The sequence below is a fragment of the Mesoplodon mirus genome (genome assembly GCF_964341445.2).
Source record: "Mesoplodon mirus genome assembly, chromosome: 3".
NCBI classification, from domain to species: Eukaryota; Metazoa; Chordata; class Mammalia; order Artiodactyla; family Ziphiidae; genus Mesoplodon; species Mesoplodon mirus.
Window position 1 is genome coordinate 135,100,541 of NC_138978.1, and position 23,707 is coordinate 135,124,247.

At 38.7% G+C, this 23,707-nt stretch overlaps 3 pseudogenes across 3 annotated transcripts in view; all 3 read right to left on the minus strand.

The window, feature by feature from the left end:
- LOC309799247 (centrosomal protein of 78 kDa-like) overlaps positions 1-23,707 on the minus strand; it is a 780,309-nt pseudogene that overhangs the window by 55,319 nt on the left and 701,283 nt on the right. The window lies entirely within an intron of this gene.
- The window catches only part of LOC309800867 (centrosomal protein of 78 kDa-like), a 720,575-nt pseudogene that overhangs the window by 32,606 nt on the left and 664,262 nt on the right, over positions 1-23,707 (minus strand). The window lies entirely within an intron of this gene.
- The window catches only part of LOC309800869 (ferritin light chain-like), a 42,983-nt pseudogene continuing 28,073 nt past the window's right edge, over positions 8,798-23,707 (minus strand). The window contains exons 2-3 of the transcript in view: positions 22,948-23,038; positions 8,798-9,322 (exon numbers count right to left, since the gene is read on the minus strand). The product of the transcript in view is annotated as a ferritin light chain-like (transcript). The remainder of the gene's footprint in view (positions 9,323-22,947; positions 23,039-23,707) is intronic.

Sequence of the window (23,707 nt, forward strand, 5' to 3'; positions counted from 1 at the left end):
ATATTTCTTTACAAGATCGATTAACTTATCCCTTTGTTGCTTATCCTCAAATAAATCATTTGGCATTACAAGCCTGGAGGAAGTTATCTTCTACACACAAAACTGAGGATCTTTCAAAAATTAGACAGGGACCTGATGAACCATATGCTGATTTTGTAGATAGATTGTTACAGCCGGTGGGGAGGCTCATTGTGGATGGACTCACTGGTACAATTGTAGTTAAGCAACTTGCTTTTGAAAATGCTAATAATGCATGTCAGGCTGCGATTCGACCTTGGAGAAAACGGGGAACATTAGAGGATTATATTCGCCTTTGTGCAGACATTGGGCCTGCTTATATACAGGGTGCTGCTATGGCTGCAGCATTAACTAAAGTGGGGTTTAAAAACAATCCAAAGAGAACAAAGACTAGTTTTAAATGCGGAAAGGCAGGTCATTTTGCTGGAGAATGTAGATCTTTTCACTGTAACCCTGGTCCTTCCTTCCCTACTCAAAACCCTCCAGATGGTCAGAAAATCCCTGGTTTATGCCCTAAATGCAATAGGGGAAAACGTTGGGCACGAGATTGTCGCTCAGTGGCCCACAAGGATGGAACACCACTGTCGGGAAACTCCTCCCGGGGCCTTCCCCAGCCCCAACAGATAATAGGGGCAATGTCTGTGTATCCTCCTCAAACTATCAATCAGACATTAACCAAAAACAAAAACACACAATATCTTTGCTCTCCAGAGAAACAGCAGGAAGCGCAGGACTGGACCACAGTACCTCCGCCCGATATGTATTAACTCCTGAAATGGGTCCTCAGGCCTTCTCTACGGGCATCTATGGACCTTTACCCAAGGGTTTGATGGGACTATTATTGGGAAGAAGTAGTGTCACCATGAAGGGTTTAACTATTATGCCAGGAGTCATAGATTGTGACCTCGAAGGAGAAATAAAAATCATGGCACAAACTATTAAAAATATAATAATGATTTCTCCTGGGGATAAAATTGCACAATTGCTACTTTTGCCCTTTGTACCTCATGGACAAATTTTACAACATCAAAAGAGAGACACAAAGGCTTTTGGATCATCTAATGCTGCCTACTGGATTCAGAAGGTAGGGAAAGAACGTCCAGAAAGGAAATGAACCATTAATGGAAAGGTTTTTTCAGGTTTGTTAGACACTGGAGCTGATGTCTCTGTTATGACACAGATTCACTGGCATAAACATTGGCCCGTTAGTCCTACTATTACAGAACTTCAAGGAATAGGACAGAGTTCTTCTCCTATGCAAAGTAGTCAGTTATTATTATGGCAAGATAGTGAGGGCCATTCAGGATACTTCCAGCCTTATGTTTTGCCTAGGCTGCCTTTAAACCTCTGGGGCCGAGATATATTAAAAGAAATGGGAGTATTACTTTATAGTCCAAATTCTCAAGTCTCTAATATGATGTTGGATCAAGGATTTCTTCCCACAAAAGGACTGGGGACAAATCAACAAGGAACTGTCTATCCTATTGATGTGAAAATAAAAAATGATAGACAAGGTTTGTGTTTTTCTCAGGGGCCTTGGATTCTCCTCCACTCACTGCTGATCCAATTACTTGGCTGAGTGATGACCCTGTATGGGTGGACCAATGGCCCCTCACAAAGGAGAAATTAGAAGCTGCAGAACAATTAGTACTGGAACAATTAGGGCATTTAGAAATTTCCAATAGTCCTTGGAATACTCCTATTTTTATTACCAAGAAAAAATCTGGAAAATATAGGTTATTACCGGATCTAAGAGCTGTTAATAAAACTATGCTAATAATGGGAGCTCCTCAAGCAGGCCTACCCTCTCCAACAGCCATACCACACAATTATCATCTTTTAGTTATAGATTTAAAAGATTGTTTTTTTCACTATTCCTTTGTTTCCTGAAGATAGAAAACATTTTGCTTTTAGCTTGCCTTCCTTAAATTTTAAGGAACCCATGAGGAGATTTCAATGGAAAGTATTGCCTCAGGGCATGGCAAATAGTCCTACATTATGCCAAAACTATGTGGCTCAGGCCTTAACTCCTGTGAGAAAAAGGTTTCCAACGTTATATCTCATACATTATATGGATGATATACTTTTAGCCACAGATAATATTTCTTTATTAGAAACTGCTTTTCAATTTTTACAACAATCCTTACAATCATTTGGCTTGGTCATTGCCTCAGAAAAAATTCAAAGACAATCTCCATTTTTCTATTTGGGAAAATATATTGATAACACTACCATTAGGCCTCAAAAACTGCAAATTCGAGTTGATAATTTAAAAACATTAAAGGATTTTCAAAAATTACTTGGAGATATTAATTGGCCAAGGCCTTCCTTAAAACTTACTACTGCTCAATTAGAGCCTTTGTTTGATATTCTTAAAGGTGACTCAGATCCTTCTACTTCACGTTCTATGACTCCAGAAGCACTTCAAGCTTTACAAATAGTTAATAGAGCTATCAGCTCTGCACAATTAACTCGAATGCATACTCACCTGCCAATTTATTTAATTGCTTGTCCAACACCTCATGTGCCTACTGCCATCTTATGGCAAACTGTTGGAATTATTGAATGGATTCATATGAAAACTACATCCTCTAAGGTTATTAACCCTTATTTTGAACTTAGTAGTAAGCTAATAATGCAAGGTAGAACTAGATGCTTACAACTTCTGGGTATAGAACCTTCTCAAATTATTATCCCTTATTCAGTTAGTCAACAAAATTGGCTTTTTCAACATAGTAATGAATGGGGTCTTGCTCTTGCAGGATTTTCAGGTACCTTGGAATGCCATTACCCTGCTGATAAATTGATCCAATTCGACAAACTTAACTGTTATATCTTTCCTTCTATAATTAGGCAACAGCCTATTCCTCATGTACCTTTGGTTTTTACAGACGGTTCTTCTTCAGGAGTGGCTACTGTAATCATTGACGACGGAACCAAACTCATTAAACAAACTTCCTTGACTTCAGCTCAACGTGTTGAACTGTATGCTGTCATTATGGCTTTTAAACATTTGCCTTCTATATCTTTTAATTTGTTTTCTGATAGTAACTATCTTATCAGCTTATTATTTCTTCTGGAGACTGCGACCAGAGGACATACTAATGACCCTGAATTATCATCCTCTTTTCGTTTGCTTCAACAGCTTATTCGTTCCCACGATGGTCGTGTTGCAGCTCTGCATATCCGTGCTCATTCTAACTTGACTGGTCCATTGTCTAAACTTAATGCGACTGCAGATGTTTTAACTCGATCTACACGTGATCTTTATCCTGTGCGTTTGCCTCCCAAAAATAAAGTTAAAGTTCCTCTTCCTCCTCAATCTCTTTTCCCTAAAGCAGGACATATCCCAATTTACCGTCCTCCTCCTTTCCGTTCGTCATGCTGTCAAGAATGGCTAAGGTATTGCATTCATTATCTTCATACTGTTGATACTCATGGTCCATGTCCTGGACACCCTCATATCATGGTAAGTTATGATCAAACTGCTTCACAAGCAGCACAGCAATCGCATGCTTTACACCATCAGTCGGCGGCTACGTTACGCAAAGAATTTTCCCTTACTCGTGAAGCCGCCCGACAAATTGTTAAGCAATGCCCACAGTGCTTACCTCACCTTCCTGTTCCACATTATGGTGTTAATCCTCGTGGATTATCACCTAGTCATTTATGGCAAATGGATGTTACTCATATCCCGTCTTTTGGGAAATTACAATTTGTTCATGTCACTATTGATACTTATTCTGGTTTCCTCTGTGCTCCAGCACAGACCCGAGAAGCTACTAAACATGTTATCACTCATTTATTACACTGTTTTGCTTTCATGAACCTTCATTTTACAGGAACCAACATGACTCTTACAGGCCCGGCTACCAGCCGACGAGAGGATCTTAAGGATACCATCATTTGGTATAAAAATGGGCAAGCTATTAATATTAGAGGTCGAATCTCATATGCCTCACCACTTCGGGATTCCGCTATTACTATAGCCAAGGTTCCAGGTGAAGATTCAGGAAATTATTTCTGTGTGAAGCATTTACTTGGAGGACAAGGGATACTTATAGTTGGACATAAGGTTACTATTCTTAACAGAAAATCAAAACCTCAATTTCCTCCTTTTATGACCATTAACTTTGCTGGATCCAATTTTGAATGTTGCAATGCATCTTGGAATAATAACCAAATATGGTGTACTACAGATCATACCAAGGGGTCAATTCTTCTCTCTTCTATTCCCATCATAGATAGGTTTATCACATTTCAAAAGAACTGGGATATATGGAAACTAGCTCTAACTTATTCCAATACACCTGTTATAACTTGTGTTGCTCCTCCATATACACTTTTGATTGGTTCTATTAACATTGGTAATTCTTCCAAAGGAGGATATAATATTAGCTGTGTTCATTGTATTTTTAGCAGTTGTATGTTCCCTTCTGCAGGAACACAATCTGTGCTTATACTAAGGCAACCCATATATGTTATGGTGCCTGTACATCTGAGAGAACCTTGGTATGAAGATACGGGAGTACAGGCATGGGTGGAACTCTCCAAAGCCTTGCAGAGAAGGAGACGCTTTATTCGGTGGCTAATAGTAAGTTTACTTGCCTTGGCTGCTCTGTCTGCTACCGCGGCTACTGCCCGTCTTGCTCTTTCACAGAGTATTAATCATGCTCACTTTGCTAATCAATTATCTCAAAATACCAGTCTTGCTTAATCTTTACAAAGTCACATAGATTTACAGATTAATAACAAGTTAGATGAATTTAAAAACGCAATTTTGAGGATTGGAGATCAGATGGCAGCATTAAAATTGAGGATGCGTTTAGCTTGTCATGCAAAGTATACGTGGATTTGTGTTATTCCTTACAAGTACAATGACTGTATTTGGGAATGGGAAAAAGTAAAAATGCATCTGCTGAGTGTTTGGTCAGATAATAATATTAGTCTTGATCTTAAGAAATTAAATGCTGATATTCAGGATATACAAAATGCACATCTTGATGATATTTCACCAGAAGATGTAATTCAAACTTTACTGGATCATTTAAAGTGGTTAAACCCTTAGTCGTGGATTACTAGAGGGTTGTCAGGATTTATTACCCTGGCCATAATTTGCCTATTATTGATAATAATCTTCTCATGTCTGTTTCGTATCCTCATGCAACAGTATACTACTCTCGGCACTAAGGTTCATGGAATTATTTTGCAGCAAAAATTAAAAAATAAAAAAGGGGGACCTGTGGGAAGCAGTCAGCCTTGAGAGCAGGCTACGGACATGCCAGGCATGCCGCCGCTGCTCGAAGGGACTGTCCCTACTTGTTCCCCTCCTTGTTCCATTCCATGGGAGATAAATCACCAGGGCCCAGAAATCAGAAAGAATGGAAAATGAGACAAGCCAATCTGTCTCCACCCTGCACGTGCAGGTTATTTTGGATGATTCTGGGTTTATGGGTTTTCTCCCAGGGAAGTTAACCTTGAGCCGAGACAGTCATTAGATAATGTAAACCACCGTCTGGCAACCTTCCCTTTTCTAGTCTATATAATCTGCAACTGTAGCATAATAAAACTTGCCTTGCAACCATCAGTTGTCTTGGTCCTTCTGACCCCATTCGTCGGTGCTACTTCAGTTCCTTACCCCGTCCCTTCTGACCCTGGGTGGTGAAATCCTCTTTCTGAGGCTGGTCCGCGGCACATATGAATATGTTTCTGTCTTGCTGTCCTGCACACATGCTGTCTAGTAACAGATATTTTGTCTGCTAGTAATGTTTTAGATTATGTCTTTCCAAAGCGCTGAGGCAGTGCACCTATTTTGAAGTTGCAGCTGATGCCTGAACCTATCCTAGCTGACAAATTATTGATTAATAAAAACATGAATTTCTGAAAGATTTGTACTGTTAACCAAAATCTGGGCAAGGAGTCTCAAATGTAATTCTTAGCCAGAATTACATGTTAATGAACCATTTAACAGTGTAAATCAAGGAACATCAATGTAGGGATTTCTTTTCATTTATTTCTTACCTGCTTGAAATAGCAGTTAAAGGTTGCCAGCTTGGTTGCAGATGAACGGACGTTTGAAGTTCCCCGAACTACTTAATGTGGAATAGGATACTAGACTTCCAACGCCCTCAAGGCTGTGACCTTGCAGCCATTTTACATAGCACATCATCCTCCTATAGGGATGAACCTTTCCCTGGCCCGAAAAGTAGCCACTCCGTTGAAGCTTTGCTTATTGTAACAGGCTTTTGTTTCCAGGTTACATGTCTGTGGAAGACTTAATTCTGAATAGAGATATAGATATTACTGGAAACTAATTGTTTTTGCTATTATACTCTGCTTTATCAAAAAAGTAAAACATTTAAATTGTGCTACAAAAATTCAGATGTTGTCTTGCAATCTTTAAACAATAAATGAATGAATTGCCCTTAAAAAAAGAATTAAGCAGTTAGTTAAGCTGTTGGTCCCACATCAGACAAATTATCCTTATACCTCCTGTCAATATTGTTAACAGAGACTGTTATTTTATTAATCCTTATGATCCCGTGATTCTTTCTTTCATGTTTCGGGGCACAGCAGGTGAGAGAGTGGGTTTGTTAAGCTGGGTGGGTTTATCCTTCTTTTATGCGTTCATTCAATTTTCTGTTCATTTACTTATTGTATACATATGGCAATAGAAGCTGCTAAGGCAATCATTGCTATTCTGCAAAACAACAAGGCACAGAAGCAGATGTCTTATTTCCGAGATTTCTCCCCCCAGGATTATTATGATTAAAGATCCTTTCCCCCCACTCCCTGGAGAGGACAAGGGGCTGCTCGCTGGAGGATTTTTAATGACTTGGGGAAAGGCTCAAATATCCCCCCATTAGGGTAATCCACCCCAGGGGCAAACCACACAAGAATATTATGAATTTATTTTATTTTTCTATCCTTGCAAAGGTAATACTCAGCTCATTAGAATATGAAAACTATACTGTCAAATTTCAGAATTACATGGATGAAGAAAATCACCAAAGTGGCATCATATCATGTGTGTTATAGTTGTATTTACTATATTGACTATATTAAATATGTTGTGTTAACAATGTATTGTATAAGTATATATTGAAAAGGCAAAATGCTGTAACGTATTTCAGAGAAAATAATTATGTTGGCCAACCCCAAATTGTACATTGTAGACGGGTCCTAGGAAAAGAAGATTTAATTCATAGTGAACAAGAGGTTAGCTTCTGTTTTCAGCCATGTGCTATTTCAAGAATTAAACATCATTAATAATACAGGATATAAGAGGAATAGTCTAAAGATGGAAAAGCACATTTTGATTAGGAAAGAGAATTTAAGGCTTAAGTCTTTTTTTTTAAGGAAAACTGCCTTATTACTATGAGATAAGAAAATTGTTTCCTTCTTTTCTTCCTTGCTTTCTTCTTCTTTTTTTTAACCTTTTTAATTTTGGATATTTGACCTCTAAGCTGAGATGACTGAAAATGCCTCCTCTGGGCATCAACCTTTTTTTTTTTTTTTTTTTTGCGGTATGCGGGCCTCTCACTGTTGTGGCCTCTCCCGTTGCGGAGCACAGGCTCCGGATGCGCAGGCCCAGCGGCCATGGCTCACGGGCCCAGCCGCTCCGCGGCATATGGGATCCTCCCAGACCGGGGCACGAACCCGTATCCCCTGCATCGGCAGGCGGACTCTCAACCACTGCGCCACCAGGGAGGCCCACATCAACCTTTTTGAAAGACTTTTTCCCCCTCCCTGAGGGCTATTTGTCTCTTGGAGGCTTTGTCTACATTACTCCTCAAGAGGCAAGCATTTGTCCTTGCACTAAATGCTGACATCTCCTGATAAGAGGGAAGCTGCAAAGTAGAAGAATTGAAGGTCAGTATGTTGATATTGGTCTCAAGCGCATTGATGTACATTTGTGTATTGGGGAAGGGGAGTGAAGCTTGAGAGTGGGCCAGTGGGGAGGGGTAAATATTTTGTGATGCTGTCTACCTATGGGCTTATAAAGTTTACAGCTGCATTAGGAGGACAAGCATTGCCATCAGCATGAAAAGTAGGGCAGACCTCAGTTGCAAAAGCTTCTAGCCATACACATAGGGCAATACGTAAATGATACACCTTATTGCATTCACCCATTCACCCTCCCCTGTTCACGCTAATTGGAAATTTCCATCCATTTCAGAGAAGTAACACAACTATCAATCATTTTCCCTGGCACGAATCTTCCAGGAGGAAGAAAATGGAATACACCTAGCGACAGAGCTCACACACTAGTAGTCCATGTGTCTTAGATTTAATATCTGATGACTAGCTGCATTGAAGCCAAGAGGTGGTTCACAAAGTTGCTGCACATTAGAATCACCTGGGGAACTCTGAGACCTCCCCGTGCCCAGGCTCCTCCCTAGACCTACTGAATCAAAATCTCTGGGGCTGGGACCCAGACACCAATGTTTTTCTTCCAAGCTCTTTAGGTAATTCAAACGAGCAGCAAAGCTTGAGAACCAGCCCAATAATGGGAACAAACTTATTTCACACAGATAAAGTGGGGCAATTCATATGTTAAAAGAACGTGAATATATGTATATATTTCTTTTTTTCGCTTTATTCTGTTTGTATTTCAAATAGGCTTTTTTTTTCCTTCTGCAAAAAGCGTTACTGTTTCCATTTGGTCCAAGGCTTGGGAGAGGGCTCCAGGGCGGTTACAAAGCTGCCTAGTGGCTGCAGAGCGGGGCTTCAGGCAGAAGCTCTGACGCCAGAGGGTCTCCTCAGATGCGGCTGGACTTCAGAGACTCCTGTTTGGCTCGAGGGTGAGCCTTTCTAAGAGATACTCGCCCAGCACAGCCTGCGGACCAGCCAGCCTGCGGAGATTGGTCAGGTGGTCGCCCATCTTCTGGATGAGTTTCACCTGCTCCTCCAGGAAGCGGCTCTCCAAGAAGTCACAGAGCTCGGAGTCTGCACGGGCAGGACCCAGGGCGCACAGATCCGATAGTGCCTGGTTCAGATTCTTCTCCCTAAGAATGGCGGCTTCCACAGCATCCTGGGTTTTACCCCACTCATCCTGAGAAGGCTTCCGCGCATCCTGGAAGAGGGCGCGGCCGCAGCACTGGTCTTGCATTTTCAAGAGGCGCTGGGCGCCCTCACACTTCTCCTCAGCCAGTTGGCGAAAAATGTGGCCCATACTGTCCAGAGTCCCATTGTTGCTGTCGAAATAGATGCTCAGAGAGAGGTAAGTGTCCACAGATGCATGTTGAACAGGCGGTGGGCGGCGGCTTCCACCTCGGTGGAATAATTCTGACGAACCTGGGAACTCGTGGTTGATCAGTGATAAGGAGCTAAGCTCAAAAACTGCTGTTGGCCTGTCCTGGAGGCTGAGGATAGCTGAGTGTCTGATTCCAAAGGTTGCGAAAGGAAGAAAGGTTGGAGGGTGGTCGGGGGCTGGAGCAAGGAACGTCCCTGGGTCTGTTCATTCCAAACACTGTTGAAGCAAAAGACAGATCTGCAGGACTGCCGAACGTACTGCCTCAAATAGGCTTTGATATAAATGAACAAGAAGTCCAAGCAAGGACAAAACTTACCCTTCCTCCCACCAAAATAGCTGGTGATACTAGAATCTAGATCTGGGAAGGGATTCTTCCATTACTTTCTTAACATTCCAAGCCACTAGAGCAGTGGTTCTCAAAGTATGGTCACCTTGTAACCAAGCAGTACCCTATGGGGCCTTCCTAGGACAGACCCATCCCCCATATCCTCTATTGTAGTTTCTCTCTGAAGTACTCAAATAATAGTATCTCAGGCATATTTCTTGAGTTTTCAGATGCTAAAAACCACCACCCAATGGAAGAAATGAACTCTTTGATGATCATGAGCATGTAGCCCCCAGACCTTCTGGCACCTAAGGATGGATAATGTTACCTGCCTTGTGGCCTCAACATCAGCCAGTCAGAGGATTGTGCACGAGCTGATCACATGCCCTGGGATGTCCCTCCCTCACCTGGCCTTTAAAAATGCTTTGCTGAAATCCTTTGGAGATTTCAGGGGTTTTGGAACACGGACCATCCCTCTCCTTGCTCGATCCTGCAATAAACCTTTCTCTTCTCCAGACTCCAACCTTTAGGTTTGTTTGGCCTCACTGTGCTTCAGACACACGAACCTGCATTCGGTAACAACCTGACCAGCTTTACCAGCGTCCCCTGATAATGTGTCAGATATTCAAGTTTTAGGGCCCTATCCCAGCCCTATGGAATCAGCAACTCTAGTGGGGCTCAGTGATCTCTGTTATAACAGGCCCTCCATATGATTTTTATTCACCTTAAAGTTTGAAAATATCTGCATTGTCAGCTGGACAAAGCGTCCACCAGCAGGTGAAGGGGAGTGACGCCTGGAAAAGATAGGGAGTAGCCAAGGCAAGTACAGCAGCATTTGCCGTGGTAGTAATGGAGAATGCCTTTTCTCCACTGGTTGGCACAGACTAGTATCTGGGAGCAGTGGCAGGGTTATTTAGGATGCTTTACAATTCAATGCAGAGTGACCGCTGTCCTGGTTTGCCAGGGACTTCCCCTGTGTGAACACTTAAAATCTCATCCTGGCAAACCCCTTAGCCCTGGATTTGAAAAACTTAGGGAATAACATGAAATTTAGGGGAAACATGATCTAGGATTTGGGCAAGTCACAAGTGCTAATTAAAGCGAAGCAAGTATGGACAACATCTAGCCTTCTTTACCCCTTTGTGGGAAGGTAAATCTGATTGGGTGAAAGGACTTATTGTTAAGAAATCTTTGTAGAAACATCCCCTTCTGCTTAGTCTGCTGGTTCTCAGTTCTGGCTAGACACTGGCATCGTCTGAGGAAATTTAAAGTTATTTTATTGGTCTAGGATGACCAACAGTCAGTGTGAGGGTTTTTAAAAAGTGCTTCAGATGATTCTAATATGCAGCCAAATTTAGGTGCCACTGCTTAAGCTTTTGAACCACTGCTACATATTTTCACCTCATCTTCCTATGAGAATATCCAACTGTAGTTGAGGTTTGTTGTTTTTTCTTTTTCTTTTTTTAACTCTCTTATTATAAGATTTACTGTCTTAAATAAGATTGAATGTACAGAAAATCCTGCTAGTCCATCTGGTATAGCTAGATACTTAGAATAATATCGTTAAGATATATACCATTTAAGTACTGTGACTGGCCTTTTAAAAATTAACATATGCATTGAATTAGTACAATCTCTTTTGAAGTTGTCATGTTGGGGAGCTATACCTGTAATCTGCTGCCATTGCTAAATATCTGGACAATTCTTATTAGGAATTGTTTTTAAACATCTTTAGGGATTAAAACCAAGAGTGCTGTATTATTTGTACTGGGACCACAAAAACCTCACAAAGTTTCCCCACTGTACCTTCTACCCCCATCTCTAACCCTTGGCAACTTCTAATCTGTTCTCCATCTCCACAGTTTTGTTATTTTAAGAATAATATGTAAACATAATCATGAATTACTTAATCTTCGGAGATTGGCTTTTAAAATTTTTTTCTTCAGCATCATTCCCTTGAAGTTCATTTTAATTTTTGCATATATTAATAATTTGTTCCTTTTCGTTGCTCCGTAGTATTCTATCATAAGATTTTATCACAATTTGTTTCAACATTCATCCATTGAAAGACATTTGGGTAGTTGCCAGTTTTGGGCTATTATAAATAAAACTGCTCTGAACATTTATGTGTAAGTTTCTGTGGGAACTTAATTAAGTTTTTGTTTCTTTTGGATAAATGCTCAAGAGTACAAGTACTGCGTTGTAGGGTGAATCTACTTTTAGGATTAAAAGAGACTGTCAAGCTGTTTCTCAGAGTGGCTAAACCATTTTAGTTTTCCACCAGTGACGTGATATAACTTTTCTACGTAGTCGCCAGCATTTGATGTTGTCACTATAATTTTAGTTATTCTCTGATATCTCATTATGGTCTTAATTTGCATTTCCCTAATGCTAATGATGTTGAGCATCTTTTCATGTGCTTCTTTGCCATGTGTATATTCTCTTCCATGAAATGTCTGTTCCTGTCTTCTGCCTATTTTCTAGTTGGATTTTTTTAAGTTGTTTGGAGAGTTCTTTGTATATTATAGATACAAGTCATCTGTCTCATATGGGATTTTCCAATATGTTTTCCCACTGTGTAATTTGAGTTTTCATCCACTTAAAAGGATCTTCTATGAAGCATTTTTAACTCATTTTGATGAGATCCAATTTATCAGTTTTTGCTTTTATTGATCATACTTTCGGTGTCAAGTCTAAGAATTATTCACCTAGTTCTAGATGCCAAAGATTTTCTCCTATTTCTTTTTCTAAAAATGTCCTGCTTTTACATTTAAGATTATGATCCACTTTGATTTAATTTTTGTGTAAGGTGTGGAGGTTTAGGTTAAGGTTCATTTTTTGTTTGTTTTTGTCGAGGGATGTCCAACTGTTTCAGTACCATGTTTTGAAATGTCTACTCTTCCTTGATAGTTTTTGCACTGCTGTCAAAAACAGGTTAAATGTATTTATGTCAGTCTATTTCTGGGTTCTCTATTCCATTCCATTGATCTATGTATCTACCCTCCAAAATTACTGCAAAGTCTTGAAATTGGGTGGATTAATTCCTCCCATTTTAATCTTCCTTTACAAATTGTTTTAGCTATTCTTCAGCCTCTTTTTACCATACAAATCTTAGAAAAATCTTGTCTATATCCGCAAAAACCTTGAGGGCATTTTAAGAGTAATTGTGTTAAGCCTCTTAACTTGGGGAGAATTGACATCTTTATTATGTTGTGTTTTCTAATCCATGAACAAGGTATGTCTCCCTACTTGTTTGGGACTTTAAAATTTTTCTTCATCAGCATTTTGTAATTTTCAGTATAGAGGTCCTATAAATGTCTTATTGGGCTTGTATTTAAGTATTTATTTAGGTCAGTTGTAAATGGCATCACATATTTTAATTTAAGCTTCTACACATTTGTTATTAATATATAATGTGATAAAACTGTGTTGATCTTGTACTCTAAAACATTTACAAACTAATATTATTTCTCAAGCTTTTTGTGGATTCCTTGGTATTTTCTCCATTTAGATTATCATCTCCTCTTCAGACACAGACAGTTTTACTTTTCCTTAGGCAATATAATAGGATATATTACTCTTCAACATTCAGTAGGATATATTCCTTCCTATTCAACATAGTAGGAATAGTCCTTTTATCTTTTAAATGAACTTTTTAAAACTTTAACATTTAAATTTATGTATTTATTTATTTTTTGCTTATTTTCTTACTAGAACCTCCAGTAATATATTTAATAAAAGTGGTGAGAGCAGATATCCATGCCTTGTTTCTGATCTTACAGAGAAAGCATTCAGTCTTTCACAGTTAAATATAATCTCGGTATAGGTTGTTTGTAGATCATCTTTATGAGTTTCAGTATGTTCCTTTTCTATTCCTAGTTTGCTTGGAGTTCTTTTTTCTTCTTTTTTTACAATCATGAATGGGATTGGATTTTGTCAAGTGCTTTCTCTGCCTTATTGAATAGGATCACATGACTTTTCCCTTTAATCTATTGGATATGGTGGATAACATTGTTTGATTTTCAAATATTTAACCAACTTCGCATAACTAGAATAAATGCCACTTGGTCATGGTATATTATTCTTTTTATATATTTCTGGATTTAATTTGCTAATATTTGGCAGAGGATTTTTACAGCCAATTTCATAAAAAATATTGGTCTGTAGTTTTCTTCTTTCTATCCTATCCCTGTCCGGTTTTGGTATCAAGGTAATACTGGCTTCATAAATTTAATTAGGAACTGTTCCTTCTACTTCTATTTCTTATCAAATCATGTAAAATTGGTGTTAGTTCTTTATGTCTTGGGTAAAAGTGAAACATCTAAGCCTGAATATTCCTTTTGGGAGTTTTTAAATGAAAAATCAGTGTTTCTAATGGTTACAGGAAAATTGAGATTATCTATTTCATCTTGGCTGAGTTTTGGTAGTTTTGAGTGTAGAAGCATTGGCCCATTTCATCTACATTTTTGAATTTATAATGTAGACTTGTTCATAATAACTTGTCCCTTATTAACCTGCAGGATATGTCATGGTATCCCTGGTTGCATTTCTGATATCTGTGATTTGTGCCATCCATCTTTTTATCTTTATCAGTCTTGCTAGATCTTTATTGATTAGATTGTTTATTTCCAAGAACCAGTCTTTTGTTTCATTGATTTTTCCCCCCTATTTTCCTGTTTTCAGTTTCATGGATTTCTATTTCATCTTTATTATTTCCTTCTTTCTGCTTGTTTAGTGTTTTTTCCTCTTCCTTTTTTACTGTTGTAATATAGAAAATTAGATTATTGCTTTGAAATACTTTCTTTCCCAATTTAGTGCTATAAACTTCCCTTTCAGCATTGCTTTCACTTCATTCTGCAAACTTTGATCTGTTATATCTCCATTTTCTTTTATTCTATGCATTAAAAAATATTTCCTTGGTGCTGTCTTTTTTACCCATGAGTTATTTGGAATTGTGATGTTTAGTTTTCACGTGATTGAAGATTTTCCTGTTGTCTTTCTGTTATTGATTTCTAGTCTGATTCCATTATGGCTAGAGAACATACTCTATGATTTTAATTCTTTTAAATCTGCTAATTTTTTTATGAATATATAAATGAAAGAAATAAGAAAACCTCTGAGTCTTAGCATCCAACACTTAGGCACATTACGATTTAAATCTGCTAAGGTTCTTTTTATTGCCCAGTATATAGTATATGAGTGAATATTCCATGGACACTTGAATATGTATTCTGCTGTTACTGAGTGTGTTCTTTAAATGTCAGTTATATCCTATTGATTGATGATGTTTTCATTTCTTCCATATTCTTGCTGATTTTTCTCTCTGGTAGTTCTATAAATTGCTGTGCTGAAGTCTCAAATAATAATTGTGGATTTAAAATTTTCTCCTTTTACTACTTTTTTCAGTGTTTGCTTCATGTATTTTGAAGTTCTGTTGTTTGGTGCACACACATTTAGTATCATTAGGTCATCTAGGTGGATTATTCCTGTTATCTTTATGTAATGACACTCTTTGCCCCTAATAATTTCCTTTGCTCTGAAGTCTACTTTATCTGATATTAATATAGCCATTCCTACTTTTTCTGATTAACGTTCACATGATATATCATTATCTTCCTTTTACTTTGAACTACCTATATCATGATGTTTAAAGTAAACTTCTTATAGACAGTATATAGTTGGATCATGCTTGTGAATTTTTAATCTACTCTTCCAATCTCTGTCTTTGACTTGGTTATTTAGATCATGTACAGTTAATGTAATTATTGCTATGTTAAAGATTAGGTCTACCATTTTATTTTTTGTTTTGTCTTTTACCTTAGTTTCTCAATCCTGTGTTTCTCTTATTTTGCCTGGTGGGTTACTTAAACATTTTTTAATAAGTCCATTTTAATTTACTTTATTTATAATCATTTGTGTATACTGTTTGTATAGTTTTCTTAGTGGTTGCTTTTGGCATCACAGTATGCATATGTAACTTACCATAGCCTACTGGAATCAGTGTTTTATTACTTCAAGTGAAGTTTCAAAATTTTACTTCCATTTAGTCTCTTACTATTCCCCAGTTTTAAAGTATGATTTTCTGTAGTATTTCCTTTCTCTACATTGAGAACCACATCAGATGGTGTCATAATATTTGCTTTGACCATCAGATAGTATTTAAGAAACTCATGAGGCTAATGATAGTCTCTTATATATACCCCATTTGTTTTCACCCATTCCATTGTTCCCCTTTTCTTTCTGAAGTTCCCAGTCTTCTGTTATTGTTTTTTTTTTTTATGTTTTCATAACATTAGGTGATATCTGGGCTTTCCAGTGCCATTGGATATGAGTTTCAGGAAACACTGAGTCTGGCTCACTTAATGCTGCTGAGTTGGAGGGTTTGTATATGTTGGGCCTGTTGGCGCAGCAGGTGCTAGCAGATTAGACTAATGTTGATGGGACTAGTGCCACAGGAGGATGGGTTCCCATTCAGGCTATGCTGCTGCTACAGTAGATCGAGTCCCCCTCTACCCCAAGTGTGGGGCAGTGACCTGCTGCTGTCACTGCTTTGTATTAGGCTGCATTTGCCTCAGGTGTGTGGTGGGATCCCTTGGAAGCTGCTGCTGCTGTCAATCACAAGGTTAAATTCATTTCAGAAATACTTAAGTATAAATATATAGCCTGGCTCCTGTAGGACCCCTGTAATAGTTTTTTATTGCTTTCATACCAATTACCACAAATATAGTGACTCAAAACAATGTCAATTGATTACCTTACAAGTCTGACACTGGTCTCAATTGAGTAAAGTAAAAGTGTTGGCAGGATCGACAGATGAATGGGTAAAGATGTGGCACATATATACAATGGAATATTACTTAGCCATAAAAAGAAATGAAATTGAGTTATTTGTAGTGAGGTGGATTGACCTAGAGACTGTTATACAGAGTGAAGTAAGTCAGAAAGAGAAAAACAAATACCGTATGCTAACACATATATATGGAATCTTAAAAAAAAGAAAAAATGGTTATGAAGAACCTAGGGGGCAGGGCAGGAATAAAGACGCAGCCATAGAGAGTGGACTTGTGGACACAGGGAGGGGGAAGGGTAATCTGGGATGAAGTGAGAGAGTGTCATGGACATATATACACTACCAAATGTAAAATAGATAGCTAGTGGGAAGCAGCCGCAAAGCACAGGGAGATCAGCTCTGTGCTTTGTGTCCACCTACAGGGGTGCGATCGGGAATGGAGGGTGGTAGGGAGATGCAAGAGGGAGGAGATATGGGGATATATGTATACGTATAGCTGATTCACTTTGTTATGAAGCAGAAACTAACACACCATTGTAAATCAGTTATACTCCAATATAGATGGTTAAAAAAGAAAAAGAAAGTGTTGGCAGAGCTACATTCTTTTCTGGAGGCTCTTAGGGGTGTTTCTGTTCCCTGGACTTTATCCGCTTCCAGCGGTCACTTGTAGTCCTTGACTCAGAGTCCCCTTTCTCCACCTACAAAACCCCAAATGTTGAATCTCTCTGATTCTGCTTCTATTAGGACATGTCTCTCTTTCTCTTTCTACAGTTGGGAATGGTTTTCTACTTTTAAGGACTCATGCAATTAGATTTGTTCCATGAGGTAATCCAGGATAATCTTTCTATCTCAAGGTCTATAACTTCAGTCATATCTGCAAAGTCCTCTTCACCATGTAAGGTAACATATTAATAGGTTCTAGGGATTAGGGTGAGGGCATTTTTAGGAGCCATTATGCTGCCTACCACACCCTTAACAAGTGACCTTGAGAAAATTACTGAGATTTTTAAAGCCTTACTTTCCTCAAACATAAAATGGAAAGAAAGCTAACTAGTTAATATCATGAAAGTGAAACAGTATATATGAAATCAACTAATTCAAAAAATAAGATTTCTTCTTTTTCTTTATGATTTACATGATTCTCAGAGTTCAGTTACTTGAAGAGTTCCTTTTTTTTTTAAACAGAACTAAGGAATTTCAGGGTTCAGGTGCTGTAAGATTGTCTGAATTATCTGAGTAACAATTAGCTAAGCACAGGTGTAAAGCATTTGATTTACTCCCTGGTTTTCTTTATCTTCTCATCCCAGTAAATGCATATCCCTTTTCTAGCTCCAGCCAGTAGAGTCAGAGCTTGTTTTACTGTTTAACTAAAGTTGAATTTAAATTCTCTCTACATCTCCAGATTCTCAGCCCTGGTTGCATATTATAATCACCTGGGGAGATTTCAAGAACTACTGATGCCAAATTTCTACCTATCATGGATATTTGAGGAGGGACCTGGAATGAAATGCTCTAGCTTATGGTTTTTGGAACCAAATCATAGTCTACACTGAGCCAAATTATTTGCGAGATCACCTCTAAAAAGGAATTTATCTGTGGTGACTAATGCTCTTCCTTTGTCAGTATGCTTGATTTGTCCCTCTTTGGGGGAAAAAAAGAGGGGGAAAAAAACCCCAGCAGTTGTGCTCCCTGAATTATAACCTGATGCTTTAGAATTAGTGTTGGCTTAGAGTGCACATCTTCGGATACCCATTCTCTCTCCTGCTTCCTTGCATGAACTTATATCCTTGGGCAGTGTTTCATCCACCACTCTCTTTTGCTTCTAATCTTAGCAAGTAAAGTCTCCCCTTAATGAAATAGCATTTCATGAGGCTTACTGGGAGCATAGGTCTGTTCCAGGCCTATCCTATGTTAGCTAAAGCAGATATAAGTGATGTATTTTTGGCATTCATCCTTGTGGGTTGGAAAGAGAAGACAGAATTTTATCCTTTAGGTGTCATCTGACTGGACAAATGGGCTCTTTCCCTCTACTGCCTACCATGTAAAAGCCTGAGGGTGTTACCTCTAGAAGGTATCTTCTAGTTATCAAAATAGTTCAGATAAGTCAAATTTCTCAGTAAAAGATCACAAAACTATGTCTTAGGTGGTTAATTTTCTATGTCAATTTGTCTGGGCCACCATGCCCGGTTATTTGGTCAGATATTATTCTGGATATTACTGTGATGGTGTTTTCGTGTTTTTTACAATTTGTATTTATTGATTGATTGATTGATTGATATTTTTGGCTGCGTTGGGTCTTCGTTGTCACACGTGGGCTTTCTCTACTTGCAGCAAGCGAGGGCTACTCTTTGTTGTGGTGTGCAGGCTTCTCATTGCGGTGGCTTCTCTTGTTGCAGAGCATGGGCTCTAGGTGCACGGGCTCAGTAGCTGTGGTGCACGGGCTTATTTGCTCCACGGCACATGGGATCTTCCCAGCCCAGGGCTCAAACCTGTGTCCCCTGCATTTGCAGGCGGATTCTTAACCACTGCGCCACCAGGGTAGTCTCTGTGATGGTGTTTTTGGATGAAATTCATATTTAAATTGGTGTTGGACTTTGAGTACAGCAGATTATCCTCCATAGTATGGGTGCGCCTCATCCAATCAGTTGAAGCTCTTAATAAAACAAAGACTGACCTCCCTGTCGCAAAAAGGAATTCTGCCAGAAGACTTACAGAAATTGAACTGCAACTCTTCCTAGAGTCTCTAGACAGCCTAACCTGCAGATTTTGAATTGACCAAGCCTCTATTATTGTGTGAACCAATTGTTTAAAATCTCTCTCTCTCTTTCTCTATCTTTATATAGATATGGATATAGATCTAGGTATCAATATTGATATCTAGATCTACATCTATCAATATATATGGGCACATTGTATACACATGCTGTTGGTTCTGTTTTTCTGGAGAAGCTTGACTAATATAGTGGCCCATATAAATAAAAGGATGAACCCAAGTTCACCCAGGTAGAAAGTAGTACAATGAGAACTGGAACTTAAGGCCTCATGACTCATTCAGCTGTGAACACTGACCCAGAACTGGGGTCCGCAAACTCTGGCCCACTGATCAGATCTCGCTTGACTCCTGGTTTTGTACATAACATTTTGCTTGAACACAGCCACACCCATTCATTAACGTATGGTGCATGGCTGTTTCTGTGCTACAGCAGCAGATAGGCAGTTGCAACGGAGAGCTATGGTACACAAAATCCAAAATATTTACTATCTGACCCTTTACAAAAAAGATCTGCTGACCCTTGCTCTAGGATGCCATCTGATTTCTGATAACACAGAGGAGAATAATTCATGCACATTGGGGTTGATTGTTAATCTCCTGTCCTCCTTAGGTCAAAGATCTCTTAAATGCTCACCCTTGCAATAGCCAGCTTGGGGAACATTGTCTGAAGATGCAGAAATATTTCTTGCCAGGTCTTTCCAATCCACACTGCTCCCTGACTATGGTTCTTAAAACCTATTTTAAAAAAAAAATTTATTGGAATATAGTTGATTTACAGTGTTGTGTTAATTTCATGTGTACAGCAAAGTGAATCCGTTATACATATACATATATCCACTTTTATTTTTTTTTAGAGTCACTTCCAAATAGCCCGTTACAGAGTATTGAGTGGAGTTCCCTGTGCTAATAAGAAGAGCAGGTTCTTATTAGTTATCTATTTTATGTATAGCAGTGTGTATATTTCAGCCCCAATCTCCCAATTTAGCCTCCCCACCACAATCCCCTGGTAACCCTAAGTTTGTTTTCTACATCCCTGCCTCTACTTCTAAAACCTGTCTATTTTAACCAACTACCACTCATTGCTTACTGTCTCTGGCTTCATGTACTTCATAATAAATCTACCTCTTGTTCAATCCTGGATGACATGTTCCAAGGACTGGGATAATATCTTATTCTACATAACTTGTGCTTGATATTGTCTAACTTGGGGTCTTTATCTATGTCCCAAAGAAGACAGTCACACTCTGTCTTCTAGTACTACTAATAATACCACATTTTATGGCATGAATTTGACCCAATGCACTGAACTATCCCTTTAGAAACTGTATGCAACCTGTCACTGGGTTTTAGCACCGGGATAGAGCTCAAATTAGTGTTCATATTTAAACAAATCTACATGACCAGAAACTTTTTGTCTCACCATTTATTTTATTACACAAGTAACTTCTCTCTTTGCATCTATGATGTAAATATTTTTAATTTCCTAAATTATCTGAAAAATTATTTAGAGCTTCCATTTCAGTAGGCGTTGGCATTGCTGTGTTATGACTATTTCATTATTTTATTTCCAAATGTTAAATTAGGCTTCAAGCTTTGGCCAAGAGTAGACAGGAAAGGGTTTTAAAAGAAATGAAGAATGGGAAAGACTTCTGATGCAACGGAGACTTAATAAAGATTTGCTTTTGAATCGAGAATTTATAATAAAGGTTTGATTTTGAATCAATAAGTTATGTCATTGCAAAATAGCTCCCTGGTAAAATTCCATTCTTTTGTAATCATTAAGTACAGAAATTAACCATCAAAATATGCAGTGATCTTTTTCATTTTCTAAAAACAAACCTATATCTAGATGAGAGGAGAATTCATTTCATAACTCAGGCTCTGGACTTACGACTCCAAGTCCTGTTTTCTTTCAACCATGCCTGCTAAGTTTCTGTCTAACTTCTTGAGCATGAGGTAATGGCTTCAGCTTTCATCTCCTTACTCAGTATATAGCTTGGTGACTAAGAGTAAGGGATCTAAACCTTGAGAACTTGGGTTCCAATCTTGACTCTAAAATTTACTTGTTGAGTACTCTTGAGCATGTTATCTGTTTTTGCCTCAGTTTTCTCATCTATAATATAGAGATAACATTACTTCTCTCAGCGAGTTGCTATGAGGGTTAAAAGAGAAAATTCATACAATGCAAGAATTTATCAGTTCTTGGAACACAATAAATACTGAAAAGAAATGTTAGCCATTATCAAGCGCCCCTCATTTTATGGATAATATAGATTAGTTTATATAGGTCTAATATTTACATATACATAAATGTTTTGTACCTATATGTGTGTATACGTTCTTCTTAGAAATTGAGCAGTCAACATTCACATCTAAAAGTATGTGCTCCAGGGAGATCAGCTCGGTGCTTTGTGACCGCCTGGAGGGGTGGGATAGGGAGGGAGGGAGGGAGACGCAAAAGGGAGGGGATATGGGAACATATGTATATGTATAACTGATTAAATTTGTTTTAAAGCAAAAAAATAAATAAATAAATAAAAGTATGTGCTCTGTGAAACGTAGATCTCCTGTGTACAGACACAGTGCTGTAGTTATCTATTGCTGCATAATAAAGAAGTCCAAACTTAGTGGTGAAATAAACAAAAATTTTAATATGTGCCCAGATTCTGTGGGTCAGCAATTCAAACAGTACGCAGAGGAGATGGCTTGTCTCTACTCTGTGACTGATGTCTGAAACCTCAGCTCATGAGGATTCAAATGGCTGGGGCTGCAATCATCTAGATAATTTTAATTCACATGTCTGGCCCTTGAGATGGGATGACTTGAAGACTGGGCCCAACAAGGACTGTTGCCTGGAGTGCCTATAGATGGCTGCCCATGTGGCTTGGACTTCTCATAACGTGGTAGTTAGGATTCAAGATAGAGTATCCCAAGAATGAGCGTTCAGGGTTGAAGCATTCCAGGAGAATCATGCAAAAGCTGCATGACCTTTGATGACCTAGTCTTAGATGTTACATAGCATCACTTTATACTATTGCAGGCGTTGGAGACCTTTTTCCATAAAGTGTCAGACGGTCAATATTTTAGGCTTTACACGCCATACAGTCTCTTTTGCAACTACTTAGCTCCGCTGCTGTGATGTGAAAACAGACACAAACAATACATATACTAAGGAACATGGCTGTGTTCCAATCAAGCTTCATTTATAAAAGCCGGTAGAGGCCTAGATTTGGCCCACCAGCCATAATTTACTGACCCCTGCTCTACTGTTTGAAGCCATGGAAAGCCTGCCCAAATTCAAGGGGAAATGCCCACGTCTGGATGTGAAGAATGGCAACGAATCTGAGACCCTGTATTAAAACCACTACATATGGGGTACTTAGAAGAAGATCTGTCTGCATACCTTGTTTCTCCCATGTATGGTGGATATGAGGTATTGGCACATGTTACATCTCTGTAAGCCTGGGTCAAGGTCAAAGTTGGAATCTGAACTCAATGACCTTGATTTCTGGAAGAATTGGTAACTCTACTTATGATATCCTTACACTCCTTACCCATATAAATACACCACAAAAGATAGATTTCAAGTAAACAGTTGCTTTATGGCAGATTTTTATTATGTCTCCATTGACTGAATTATTCCATTTTGGTTAGAAACATGAGTTTTGTTTCTTTCCTAAAGAGATCTGCAACTTTTCAGATGCGGCATTTCATTCTAATGAGAGGATGATGTAGGTTTTTATAAACGGAAAAAGCAGGGCAGGCTGAGTTCACTCCGATCATACCAATGCTTACAGGAATAACCGAAACTGGAACACAGGCTTCCAGGTTTTCCCGTCCTGTGCTCTTTCCGGTAGGTGCCATTGTCTGCGGGGCCTGGCAGTAATAAGTTTTGACCTTTACCTCTCTACACTCTTGTGAAGTGGTTTTGGGCTTTGTTAGCTTTCTTATGAGTTTGTACTAAATTGTGTCCATAAAGTAGGCTGAATTCCTCAGGGAAGGATGATAGCTGTTACTGTGTTATTACTGCAAATGTTGTGTTGGTTACTTTTTTTTCTTTTCTTTTGTCCAGTTGTATCCTGAACTTAAAAGTTATATTATCTGAAATGAACGATGTGCCTCTGGTGGAAAACACTAATTTAAGGGATGAAAATTCCTGATGATTGCTTCAGTCAACCCTTAATACACACTGAGCTTCATTAGTAAATAGACAACTCTCAGACCTTTCCCTTGGAAGAGGTCGCATAATCAGGCTTTGTGTTGATTTCGCATTCTGTTCGTTAGAGACAGAACAAAGTAGAATAATTGGCTGGTACAGGGAAAGCAGAAAGAACTTTCTTCTATTTTGGTGATGCATCCCATAATAAGGGTTGAAAATGAGACTGGAGGTAAAAACGTGAAACTCAGAAGAGCAAAGGAGAGAGGATATTGTTTCTTTGAAAATATTCTTTCAGTGTTGGCCCAGACGAAATATGAAGCTGAGGAAATTTTTTTAAGTGATGATTTTTGTGTTAACAATGTGAGTGTGGAATTAGTAAGAATCAG